The sequence below is a fragment of the Oryctolagus cuniculus genome, chromosome 5 (genome assembly GCF_964237555.1).
Source record: "Oryctolagus cuniculus chromosome 5, mOryCun1.1, whole genome shotgun sequence".
In the NCBI taxonomy this organism is placed as follows: domain Eukaryota; kingdom Metazoa; phylum Chordata; class Mammalia; order Lagomorpha; family Leporidae; genus Oryctolagus; species Oryctolagus cuniculus.
Window position 1 is genome coordinate 149,319,409 of NC_091436.1, and position 13,901 is coordinate 149,333,309.

The 13,901-nt window shown below is 41.6% G+C and overlaps 1 long non-coding RNA gene across 11 annotated transcripts in view; it reads left to right on the forward strand.

Moving 5' to 3' along the window:
• The window catches only part of LOC103349704 (uncharacterized), a 451,983-nt gene that overhangs the window by 271,403 nt on the left and 166,679 nt on the right, over positions 1-13,901 (forward strand). For all 11 annotated transcript variants that reach the window (XR_011388772.1, XR_011388773.1, XR_011388767.1 and 8 more), the window contains one exon: positions 3,116-3,218. This is a non-coding gene — a long non-coding RNA (uncharacterized lncRNA). The remainder of the gene's footprint in view (positions 1-3,115; positions 3,219-13,901) is intronic.

Below are 13,901 nucleotides of genomic sequence, written 5' to 3' on the forward strand. Positions count from 1 at the left end.
TTTAAAATGAAAAGTAAAAAAAAAAGTTATTAGTATAAGAGTTTTACTTTTTACTTCATTATACAAATTTATTTATTTATGTTTTTTATTTTTTTGACAGGCAGAGTGGACAGTGAGAGAGAGAGACAGAGAGAAAAGTCTTCCTTTGCCGTTGGTTCACCCTCCAATGGCTGCTGCGGCCGGTGCGCTGTGGCCGGCACACCGCGCTGATCCAAAGCCAGGAGCCAGGTACTTCTGGTCTCCCATGGGGTGCAGGGCCCAAGCACTTGGGCCATCCTCCACTGCCTTCCCGGGCCACAGCAGAGAGCTGGCCTGGAAGAGGGGCAACTGGGACAGAATCCGGCGCCCCGACCGGGACTAGAACCTGGTGTGCCGGCACTGCAAGGCCGAGGATTAGCCTAGTGAGCTACGGCGCTGGCCTCATTATACAAAGTTATAATAGAGAATAGTTTCTTAATTCTATCATACTTTGGATTTTATTTGATATGACTCTTAGTGAAATTATTAAATCACACTTTTAGTTTTGGATTTTTATGGAATTGTGAAGAAACAATAAATTTTCATGAGACCAGGCCCTTTGTGGACACTGTGCATGGTTTGTATATCTATACAATTCACTCAACTGAGACAGAGAAGAGACAGAACCTTGGAGTGTCTTAGGACCATCATTGTGAGTATTGCAATGTTGCTGAGGCATTTTGGATTTTTTTTTTGACAGGTAGAGTGGACAGTGAGAGAGAGACAGAGAGAAAGGTCTTCCTTTACCGTTGGTTGACCCCCCAGTGGCCGCTGCGGCCGGTGCTCTGTGCCGGCGCACCACACTGATCCGAAGCCAGGAGCCAGGTGCCTCTCCTGGTCTCCCATTTGGGGTGCAGGGCCCAAGGACTTGGGCCATCCTCCACTGCACTCCTGGGCCACAGCAGAGAGCTGGACTGGAAGAGGATCAACTGGGACAGAATCTGGCACCCCGACCGGGACTAGAACCCGGTGTGCTGGCGCCGGAGGTGGAGGATTAGCCTAGTGAGCCGCGGTGCCATCCGAGGCATTTTAGATTAATAGGATTAGCTGTTGTGTGGAATCAGGCTGCTTGGTCTCCAGTCCTGCCTCCACCACTCACCACCGTGTGACTTTGAACCAGTAAGCTAATATTTTTGTTTTTCATTTACAAAATGTAGGTAGTAACAGTGCCTACCTCTTGGAGTATTGCGCTGACCATGGGGTTAAAATACCAACAAGGTATACAGAAGGGATCTGATGTAGATGGGTAAATACTATGTTATCATTGCTGCTACTACTACACTATGCATAACGCACATGGAATAAAGGCTAGAGAATCTGAAGAACAATTGCGTTTGGCCATGTGTTAGCAGTGGGATCCCTCCTCCCACTGCAATGATGGAAAGAAATGCCATTGATTGAGGATACTAACACGGTGTGCTGGTCCTTAAAGGCGCTTCTCTTATCTCCAGAACCAGTTCCTGGGCCCTAAACAGACCAGGAGTTTTTTGGGGGAAGGCTTCTATTTTAAGTGTTTAGGAAGAACAGTAGAAATCAAGATTGGATCAAAGCAAAATAGAAAGAAAACAAGATTGGAGAATCAGAGAGTCAAAATCTGAGGAAAGAACCCTCACGTTGGCAAAATTGACTTGGAAATATAGTGACGACAAGCCTTGTTTCAAGTTCACTTGTTGAATCTCCACATATTTATGTATCTGCAAGTACGAGTAAACATATACACGAAAGGAGTGAGCAAACACACAGTGTCCCTAAAGGAGGGAACTGTAGTCTAATTAGTGCTGCCACCCAGCACTCTGCCACCTGCTCCATGCTCTGCAGCCTGCTGCCTGTCCCCCAAGGCTTCCAGTCAAGCTCATGATGTACTCCTGTTACACATAATTAGAGAGTGTTGTGTTCAGTGTTCTGTGTGTTTATTTGCTCATGCTCTGCTCCTTTCTGAAAAAGATTGGAAGGAATAAGTTGAATTGTCTACTTTCCTAATAAATACTATGTTGTCAAGGAAAGACCTTCATTAACAAAGTGTAAGATGAGAGAAGAGACTGATGGGCTGTGTGGAAGAAGAGAGAGAATAGACTTCACCAGAGCCTGAAGGATGGGTAAACTCAATGAGAAATCAGAGAGAGAGAGAGAGAGAGAGAGAGAGAGAGAGAGGCAGGGAGGGAGATTGGCAGTGGAAGAGTGATGGATTTGACTGTGTTTTCTTTTTTTCAGTAATGCAACTTGAGCACATTTGAGACCATCTCATGGAGTAAACTCAGGCACAGAGTGTTTCTGATAGAGCCCAAAATGTAGCCAGTTTGTTGACACTTTGCCTAAACAACTCAAATTGCTACCCCTTGGTTCAGTCTCTTTTCTATTACCCTGGCTATAGTTCTTTGAAATTTGGAGCACATTTACCTGTCTTAAGATGCACTGGCAATAAACCAGCTAGGATTCCTTATACCCTCTAAGTTGTAAGACTTTTTCATAGAATTATATATGTGGACCTCCGTCAAGATGATATTTACAGTGAGTAAGAACTCAGAATCTAGAGCCAGAAGCCCTGGGTACAAATCCCGACTTTGCCATCTGTGAGCTATTTTCTTCATCTGTAAAATGGCATTGGGATAAGAAACAAATGAGGACATATGTGGGAAAGTATGTGCTATATAGGAAGCTTTCAAAAAATGTTAACTGGTGTGTATTTGTCTAATGAGTAGAAATAGAAAACTTCGAAGCTTTCTTGAAGTCTTAGTATATAAGTCTCCCGTTATCCATGGGGTATGTGTTCCAGGACCCTTAGTAGATGCCTCAAGCTGTAGATACTATCCAAACCCACATATAGACTGTGTTTTAATCCTGTTTAATTTATGGAATTGGGCACAGGAAGATATTAAAATGACGGATAATAAAATTGTTACCAATATATTGAAATAAAAGTTATTTAAAACTTCTGAATTATTTGAGGAATTTCCCACTTAATGTGTTTGGATTACACTTGATGATAGGTAAAAGCAAAATCATGAATAAATGTTACCCTCCTTACCTGATTCTGCAATAACTGTGCAACATCTTTCTTTCACATGGCATTCTAACAAGTCATGACTTTTGCCAACAGGTAAAATCATCAGATGGAATTGCTCCATTCTTATCTGCGGAGTGCTAGATCTTGATTTGGAAGTTCCTGACAAAATTTTCTATATCAACGTTACCAACTAAAGGTAAAAGCTACTTTTATTCATTTAATATGAATTAATAGATATTGAAACTTAGAAAAGAAAAACTATTTAGCATGTTTTGAAATCTGGAACATACCAAATAAAATTCTGGTTTCTTAGTGTTGAAGAAAATGATTTTGAAATATCAATAGAAAAAGAATGATCAGATACAATGGATAATGTCAAAATGTGTTTTCCTTTAAAGTTATTAGAAGGTACCTGAGAGACATCTTGGTACCCATTTTTGATGTCTCCAGGATGCAGATCTTGAAATAATGTCATACAATTTTGGAAAAACAAATTAAGTAAGAAGCAGCCAGCCCAGTACCCGACTAAGGCAATTGATGAATGAAATAGGAAAACCCTGGACAAGATGCAAATATTGCGGTAAAAAGCAATAGAATTAAGCCTGGAGCCACTCATGCCCTCACTCAAGGATCCAGGAGATTGGCTGGAGGAGAAAAATCCCTTCTGGGATGTCCCTGTTCATTTTAAACCCAAGTAAATTGCTTATAGTGTTCAACGTGGAAATTCTTATTTTTTTAGAGGATGGATATGAGAAGCTACCAAGAGCTGGCTTATTCTCAAGGCATTTCTGCCTGCTATTCTTTATAGAGGTTGTTCTTAACTTCTTCCATTCACCTACAACTTTCTATTCCTCCAAGTTGTGGAATACTGCCAATCAGAACAGGAGCTTTAGACTTCCGTCTGCACATTCTCACAGTGAACCTGTGCTCACACCATGTCCTTGCCTCTAGTGGAAGATGAGCACACCCTGGTCCCGGTCAGTGGCTTCTTCCCAAGCTGTGGAACCTTGCTCTTCTTCCTCTCTGCTCTGACACCCACTTCAGTTTCCCTTTATCAGTCTATCATTCTTGCTGTATTCTTCCATAATTTTTCTTAATTTTCTTTTCCCCTCAATTCACCATTTTAAATTGTAGCATTAATGGTTTTTAGCACATTCACGAAATTGCTCAAGAATCGTCGTGATTTAGTTCTAGAATATTTTCATCATCCTGAATAGAAACTCTGTACCCATGTCTAGTTACTCTCCATTCCTCCTTTCCCGCTAGCCCTTGGAAATTACTAATCTACTGTCAAAGCATTTGCCTATTCTAGACATTTCATAAAAGTGGAATCATGTAATTTGTAACCATTTGTGTCTGACATTTTTATTTAGCATAAAGTTTTTAAGGTTCATCTGTGTTCATTCATGTTGAGCACATGTTGCTATTTGATTTTTTTCGATGACAGAGTAATAGTCCATTTTGGAATGTAACGCATTTTATTTATCCATTCATTGAGATTTGGATTGTTTGCCCATTCTGACCATTGTGTCATTGAGGAACATTTGGACTGTTTCCACTTTTTGGCTATTTTGAGTAGCATTGCTGTGAATATTTACATACAAGGTTTTTGAGTGGACGTATTTTTAGTTCTCTTGGGTTTATATGAGGGATCTTCAGAAGATTCATGGAAGATGTGTATCCTGAAAAAACAAAAAAACAAGGCATGGATTTCAAATTTTTTGCAACAAAATAAACTTATCTTTTAGTTTTGTTTTCCATGCTCTACTGAAATCCACTTGCATATCAGGAAGTGAAATTTCATGATCGTTGAGTAAAGTCTATGCTTAACATTTGTAGGAACTGCTAAAGTGTTTTCCAATGTATCTTTACCTATTTACATTCCCACTATCAATAGATGAGTATTCCAGTTTCCCCACATCTTCCTCAACACTTGTTACTGGCAGCCTTTTTAAATTATAGCCATCTTTGGATGCAAAGTGGTTACCTTTTAATCTCTCTTGGATGTCACTTCCTCTGGGGAACTCCTCCTATTTTGGGTTATATTAAAAGTCCCACCCCATATACTCTCTAGCACCCTGTGCTTATTCTTGTAACATGATTCACCACACTGAATTACGATTATGTGTTAACTTTGTCTCTTCCGTTAGAGTATGAACCTGTTAGAGAGGGCACTCAAGTATTTCTTGTGGGTACGTCCCAGGATTGACACAATGCCTGACCCAGTTCTTTGTGTGTGTGTGTGTGTTGGAGGTTTATTTATTTGTAAGTCCGAGCTACAGAGAGAGGGAGAGACAGATGTCTTCCATCCACTGGTTCACTCCTGAGATGGCCTCAATGACCAGGACTAGGCCAGGAGGAAGCCAGGAGCCATCAGCTTCCTTCATGTCTCCCTCATGGGTGTCAGGGGCCCAGGTATTTGAGCCAGCTTCTGCTGCTTTTCCCAGGCCATTATCCGGGAGCTGGATGGGAAATGGAGCAGCCAGAATACAAACTGATGCTGGTATGGGATGCCTGCGTCACAGGCAGCGGCTTTACCCGCTGCACCACAGTGCCAGATCCCTGACCCAGTTCTTTAGTCTCATTTTTTTCTTTCTTTCGAGGTGATAGGAGACTTGCAGACCAGGCACCATAGCGTTATTATGCTAAGCCCCTGAACCTAAGAATAGAAATATTTGGAAGTATTGTTGGCTCATATGCAGTTGTTGGAGAAGACACATTTTTTTGAAAAGCGTGTGTGTCTCACTTTCTAGGAAGCTATTTTATAACTACTGTTATACCAATGTAGTACTGTCCACTAATTCACCAAGTAGTTGGAAAGAAGAAATTAGGGATATCATATAATATCAAAAGGGAAAAACACCCAGGCGACTTTTAAAATACAAATCAATTAGCCATTTTTACTTTGATCCTTTGAAAAACTGTGGTTGAGAACTGCTTATTTCTTTGTAAAAATAATGACAATTATGTATATTAGACTACAATAATTTGAAGTAGGGATAGAAGTTAAGGACGATGTCATGAAATCTTTGAACCTTTAAAAACAATGGTCAGTCCTGCTGGGTTTTAGTTGTAATATTAGTGTCCAAAACCTTAGACTCATTAGCTCCAGGGTTGAACAGATAGGAATCAGCACCGGGGAACAATAGCTAAAAGCAGAATTAAACATAATTAAAAACTTAAAATATGTTTCAATTAAAAAGTATATTGAGGGGCCGGCTACGTGGCATAGCAATAAGGCTACCACCTGAAGCTCAGGTGTCCCATATGGGCACTGGTTCCAGTCCCAGCAGCTCCGCTTTTGATCCAACTCCCTGCTAGTGCACCTGAGAGAACAGCAAAGATGGCCCAAGCACTTGGGCTGGTGCGATCATGTGACTAGACCTGGAAGAAGCTCCTGGCTCCTGGCTTTGGCCTGGTTCAGCTCTGGCCATTGCAACCATTTGGGGAGTGAACCAGTGAATGGAAGATTCTTTCTCTATCTCTCCCTGTCTCTAACTCTGCCTTTCAAATAAATAAGTAAATCTTTTTTAAAAAAAAAAGTGTATTAGAAAGTTGAAGGTGCATTCTTATTAAATTATAATACCATGTACAAAAGTCTAGATTAAAAGTCACATTTAATAACTTCTTTTCAACATTCCCTTCTCCCCACGATGTATTTGTTTTTATAATCAACATTTAGATAATTTGTTTCCTGTTATTATTTATCATCCCATAAAGACTTGTTTAAGCGTTTTAGAATTTAGCTTAATGGAAGGTTATGCTTGGACTGTGTAGCTATTCCCTTATTTGACAGTATTTTCAGTGTATTCTTGGAAACTCTATCCAGCTTCTTTGCTATGACTTTTATATACTTCTGGAATGAAGTAGAAATGGGGGAGGGAAAACCGGAGAGAAACAAATGTAAGTTGGCCCCAGATCAGTGAGATAGTATCAGAGGAGGCCAAAATGAACTTGGCAGCTGTTCTTCTCATGTTTCCCACTTGGGCGTGCACATATTGTCGCTTGGAATACCACTTGCATTTCTTTCATTCTTCTAAGATTTTTCTTCAGCTTCAGTAACAAACTTTAACTTAAATAGAAGCCAGGAACGAATATTGAGAATCTTTTTTTAACTGTGTGAATGTGCTTAGGATAGGTATTTTGCTGTTAAGATTTGGTGGGTAAAGGGTGCAGTAGCTAAGCGTAGGAATGAGAGTGGGGAGAGGCAGGCAGGGTGATGTGTTTCATGTTTAGAGATCTGAGTTTGAGTTCTCATTTAGCTACTTAATAGTATGTGACTTCAGCAAATTAATCCTTGAGTCTGGTTTTACTTACCTGTAAAATTGATATATTAATTTTTACCTTATTATTGTAATACTGAGAATTAAATGACAAAAGGCACCCAGTAAATCTTAACTGTTTCCAAATGCTCCAATTTACTGAAAAGTAGTTCAATAATTTTTATGATAAAAATAGAAGTTTTCTTATCAATTATTCTTTTAATGTCAGGTAGGAATTTCATTTTCATGATGTTCAATTGAGATATGAGTGGTAACTGGTACACAGTAACAAAAAAAGTTAAAAAAAAAAAAGCCTGAGCACATAAATTTGTATTGATGAAATAGTATGATTGTGGCAATATAGGCTTAATAGAGTTAATTGAAATTGGATAGGAGTACAAGAAATCTATTATTTTATTTCTTTTAATTTTTTTTTTTTTTGACAGGCAGAGTAGACAGTGAGAGAGAGAGACAGAGAGAAAGGTCTTCCTTTGCCGTTGGTTCACCCTCCAATGGCCGCCGCATCTGGTGCACTGCGGCCGGCGTACCACGCTGATCCGATGGCAGGAGCCAGGAGCCAGGTGCTTTTCCTGGTCTCCCATGGGGTGCAGGGCCCAAGCACCTGGGCCATCCTCCTCTGCACTCCCTGGCCACAGCAGAGGGCTGGCCTGGAAGAGGGGCAACCGGGACAGAATCCGGCGCCCCGACTGGGACTAGAACCCAGTGTGCCGGCGCCGCTAGGCAGAGGATTAGCCTAGTGAGCCACGGCGCCGGCCTATTATTTTATTTCTTGTGGTATTTGTGTAACTGCAGACAACTGAAAACTGACATTTTGCAAAAACCCAAAATGTTTTCTAGAAATATATTCCAATTATTATCTTTTAAAAATATAATGATTTGTTTATTTGAAAGGTAGTCTTAGAGAATAGAGAGACAGAAATCTTCTACTTGCTGGTTCATTCCTCAAATGGTCACAATAGCCAATGCTAGGTCGTGTCAAAGCCAGGAGCCTGGAGCTCCATCCAGTTCTCCCACGTGGCTGGCAGCGGCCCAAACACTTGGATCATCTGCTGCTACTTTCCCAGGCACAGCAACAGGGAACTGGATTAGAAATGGAGCAGCAGACACTGGAACTGGCGCTCTGACATGGGATGCCAGTGTTGCAGGCAGTGGACTTCACCCACTGTGCCACGACACCGGCCCCAATCTTCCATTTGTTAAAACAGTTCTTTAAAGAACTTTACATTGCAGGGAGCTGCAGTGATCAGACAGGGTTGGCATGTAACTTCTCCCAGCTTCCCTAATAGTAGTATCTTTAATAACCTCCATCTAATAATCAACATTGGGAAGCTGACACTGGTATTTTACACTTCCAGTACCCATTCTAGTGTTTTTAAATGGAGGAAACTCTTCTTTATGTCTAATTTAATACTTTTTTAAAAGATTTATTTATTTGAAAGTCAGAGTTATACAGTGGGAGAGGGAGAGAGAGGGAGGGAGGGAGGGGGGATATATATATATATATATATATATAGAGAGAGAGAGAGAGAGAGAGAGATCTTCCATTCACTGGTTCACTCTTCAGTTGTCTGCAACGACTAGAGCTGAGCTGATCCGAAGCCAGGAGTCAGGAGCTTCTTCTGGGTCTCCCACACAGGTGCAGGGGGCCCCAAGGGCTTGGGCTATCTTCCACTTTTTTCCCAGGCCATAGCAGAGAGCTGGATCAGAAGTGGAGCAGCCTGGACTCAAACCAGTGCCCATATGGGATGCCTGCATCGCAGGCAGCGGCCCTACCTGCTACGCTACAGTGCTGGCCCCTTACTTAATCAGTTTTTACTCAAGCATACTTTCTGAACATCAGTGTGTTTCATTTTGAGACCAGAAAGCCTTGGGTTTGCGTGATAGCTTTGCCTCTTAGTCCTGTGTCATCCTGAGCGCTTAGCGTATGTGCTGACCTGTTCCTTCATCTGCCCAAAGTGGTGTAGTTTACCTTGCAGAGTTGTAAGAATTACACTGGTATTGCAGAGCTTGATTTTGAATGAATGACTGCTTTTAGTAGTACTGTGCATATCACTCAAGCTGTGTTTTCATCAAAATCAAAAATAGCTGGCTGGGGCCCGCGCTGTGGCACAGCGAGTTAACACCCTGGCCTGAAGTGCCAGCATCCCATATGGGTGCCGGTTGGAGACCTGGCTGCTCCATTTCCAATCCAGCTCTCTGCTATGACCTGGTAAAGCAGTGGAAGATGGCCCAAGTCTTTTGGCCCCTGCACCCTTATGGGAGACCTGGAAGAAGCTCTTGGCTTCTGGCTTTGGATCGGCGCAGCTCAGGCCATTGTGGCCATCTGGGGGAATGAACCAATGGATGGAAGACCTCCCCCATCCCCCTCTGCCTATCCTCTCTCTGTGTAACTCTAACTTTCAAATAAATAAATAAATCTTAAAAAAAAAATAGCTGGCCATTACCTTTAATGCAGTGTGTGTGCTTTGTGGACACCTGTCATTTAAGGACCAGGCTCTGGAAATGATGCAAAAACTACACCTGCTTCCTGTAGGCCCTTCCCTCATTAACACACCCATTCCAGCAACTCACTTCTCTTCCTTTCCCCTACCTTACCGGCACAGCCAGCTCTTTTCTGCCTTCCTCCCACCTGGTAGATCAAGGGCCATTCCTCTCCACGTCCAGATTACCCTTCTTTCCCAGGTGCCTTTTGTTGCACGGATTCTATGGAACTTTGTTTTAAATAACACCTCTGTTAACCTAACTCTCTGTTCCAATGCCTACTTCAAACCCAAGCTCTTTCAGCCCCTTCTTGGGGATCCCCCAGCAAATGTTGCCTCCTGGGGAACACTGTCCAGTCTGTGAAGAAGCTGCAGAGAGAGTGATGGGGTCCGTGTGCCAGACTCCACACCTTCTCAGCTCTCCCCGTGGCACAGTGGCAAAGGCAGAAGCTGGTTCTGTGCCCTGCTCTTTCTTGGACCTCATTCAACCCGCAAGCATCTGACCTTATTTAAATATCTAGAAAGTACTATTTTCAGTACTGGCCCCAATGAATGTTTTCTGATAAGACCTTCTGGTCTAAGAAGGCCCTATATCTGCCCTCAAAAAGACAACCGTTGGTTAATTGGGAGTAGACATTTTTACTTACTTTAATTTTTATTTATTGAACTGTAAATTTGGAGCAGCCCATTTTCTTGTGTAATCTACCATCCAGCTTCTCCCACTCTCACTGGCTTCCTGCTCTCTTGACATCCGTGTGACCTACTCCTGTCTCCAAGTTTTCCCTTCTCGTTATTTTGGTCCCTTAGCACTTCCACCCCTTTTCTTATTTTCCATCCTTCCACCTCTCAGAGCAGGATCGAACTTTCATGCTTCTACGTCTTACTTGCTGTGTTTAAGGAGTGCTTCCAAATATCCCTTTTTGTTTTAAAATATCTCTTTATGCTTTAGCAAGTGGCATATCATTTCCTGCTTTCGTTTTGGCCTTTGTCCGACAAAGCGGGGCTGAAGTCAGGGTGAAAAGTTCACTCTCCGGAAGTGCTGTTTAGGTCAGAGCTGTGTGGCCGGGAGCAAACCCAGACTTGTGGTAATTCCCTGTGGATGCGAATCTTTGGGAGAAAGCGGCACAAGAGGCGCTTTTTCTCAGTTCTGCCATGTGTGCTTGAGCTCTGGTTTAAGACCCTTCCTTTTTAATGAGTGCATGGTGCTATTATTATTATTCCAGGAATTCAGCACAATGCCCTTATTATTATCCACATCAGTGTTTTAAAATTCAAAGTTATAACCCACTGGTACGTTCTGCAATCAATTTAGTAGACAGAGAGCAGCATTATATAGTGAAAAAGGAAGTAGAAAATATAAACAGCACATTATATGCAATAAGAATATGTGTTATTTTGTAAACTTTTGTTTGGTGACACTTATTTCCATAGGGCCTTGTTCCTTTGCGTATTCATGCCAGCTGGATGTGGACAATCCTTTTTATTCTTCTCTCTATTTATTTGAGAACCCAATCATTCAGTGTATGTACTTGCTAATAGGTGTGTTCTTTTAAAATACAGTGGTTCTCCCCATCTGTGGAGCATATATTGTAAGTCCCCAGTGGATGCTTGAAGCTATGGATAGTATTAGACTTCACATACACTATGTTTTTTTTCCTATACATCAATAACTGGTGGTCACATTTAATTTATAAATTAGGTGCAGTAAGAGACGGTAGCAGTGGCTACACAATTATAACAATAGACTGTAATAAAAGTTAAGCCAGTGTTGTCTCTGAAAATGTCTTAGTGTGTTGTGCTCCACCCTTCTTTTTGTGGTAATACAAGGTGTTGGAAGACTACCTGATGAGATGCAGTGAGGTAAATGATGTAGGCATTATGACGTAGCGTCAGGCTACTATGTAGGGGTCACTTAGCTTTGTTAAGCTTTTGTATTCCCTATTCCCATCTAATGAGTGTAAACGACTTATTTTAGTTGCATCTGATTATTGTGGCATATGATTATCTCTTCCTCTGCTTGATTTTTAGATTTCTCTTTTCTGTAAATTCCCCTTCAAATTCATTTCACGTTTTTCCTACTGGATGTTTTCGCATTTTTTTCTATTGATTTAGAAGTACTACTTTGTTTATTTCAGATAGTCCCTGATTGGTCTTAAATATTGCATGTATTCTCCTAGCCTTACTTTGTCCATTTTATTCTTGATTGAACAGAAATCTTTAAATTTGATATAGTTCATCAATATTTTATTTTGGAGGCTTTGCAAAGCAAATTATTTCCTATCCCTTTGTTATAAAAATCATATTATTTATTATATCAACTTCATGGTTTTGTCTTTCACATTAGGTCTTTAATCCATGTGAAGTCTTCATGTGTCTGTGGTTGGATGGAAGTCCGGTTTCATTTATGTGCCTGATAATTCCGTTTCTTTAAGCTGGTGCCACCTTTGAGCTCTCCAGTGTGCTTCATTGGGATTTTTGTCCCTTAACAAAGTTCATGGTGTTTCATTCTATAGGTGAGCAGTGAATTGTAGTATCTGTAGAGTAAGTCTTATTTATTTTTCCTCTTTTTCTATTTTTTATCTTTTTTTAAAAATTTTTAATTTTTTTTTTTTTTTTGACAGGCAGAGTGGACAGTGAGAGAGAGAGAGACAGAGAGAAAGGTCTTCCATTTTGCCATTGGTTCACCCTCCAATGGCCGCCGCGGCCGGCGCGCACTGTGGCTGGCACGCACTGTGGCTGCCGCATCGTACAGATCCGAAGCCAGGAGCCTGGTACTTTTCCTGGTCTCCCATGTGGGTGCAGGGCCCAAGCACTTGGGCCATCCTCCACTGCACTCCCTGGCCACAGCAGGGAGGTGGCCTGGAAGAGGGGCAACTGGGACAGAATCCGGCGCCCTGACCGGGACTAGAACCTGGTGCACCAGCGCCGCAAGGCAAAGGATTAGCCTATTGAGCCACGGCGCCGGCTTATTTTTTCCTCTTTTTCAAAGTGGACTTATATGTTTGTAAACTTTTCTTTTTTGGGGGGAATTTTTGGGGAAAAAACCCACAAACCTCTTACGTTCCTCAAAGCACAATTGAACCTTTACTTGGATGATATTAAATTTATAAATCAAGGGGAGGTGGTGTTTGACCTAGTAGTTCAGGCACCATTAGGCTGTGCATATCCCACAGAATACTTGGGTTCTGATTTCAGCTTCCTGCTAGTGCAGACCCTAGGAGGCAACAGTGGTGGCTCAAGTAGTTGGGTTCCTGCCACCCACATGGGAAATCTAGATTGAGTTTCTGGCTCCTGGTTATGGGAATCTGGGGAAAGAACAAGCAGATGAGAGCTTTGTGTCTGTATCTCTGTTTGCCTGATAGATGGAGGGAGAGGGAGAACTCAGAACTAGCATCCTTTTTGTTTTTTATATAAGTTATTCCATCTAGGAGCTCTTCCTGTCTCTCCATGTATCGCATCATCTTCTATATACTTTATTAGCATTCAAATCATTCTCCATAGAGACGAAGTTTGTTGTTAATACTTGAAACCCGTGGAAGATGAAGACAAATAATACATGGGATCTGTGAAATGATTTTAAACTACAGAGAGGGAGAATTCAGCAGTTGTTAAGGAAGCAATGTCCTTTGATCATGGATTGTTTCTGCTAGAACACATCAGAACGATAGCATCAGGGGTCCCAACCCACTGTAACTAAGAAAAGGAGGCCTGGGTGAGGTTTAGTGACTCACTTGAGATTATGGAGTCAGACAGTGGGAGAACTTTGGATTGCAATCATACTTTCTAACTCTTAGTCCATTACTTAACCATCAAACCATGCCCACAATATCCCGTGTATCTCTGATATCTTGGCATTTAGTGGTGTTTTTTCTTCCTAGGAGAGCTAACATTAAGGTTTACTTATGCTTCCAGACAAGTCCAATTCTTTTCTCACTGGTGATCACACAAAGAATGATTAACCTGCCAGAGCAACAAGACAGAAAGGGAAAGAGCCTCTTGAGCAGCTTAGTGTTTTCTGACGGTGAAAGTTAGCTGCGTTGGCTTGTTTTCAGCAATCATGTGTCTGCATTCTAGCTGTGGTTGACAGTGACTTAAAAAAATAAATCCAGTGGTACT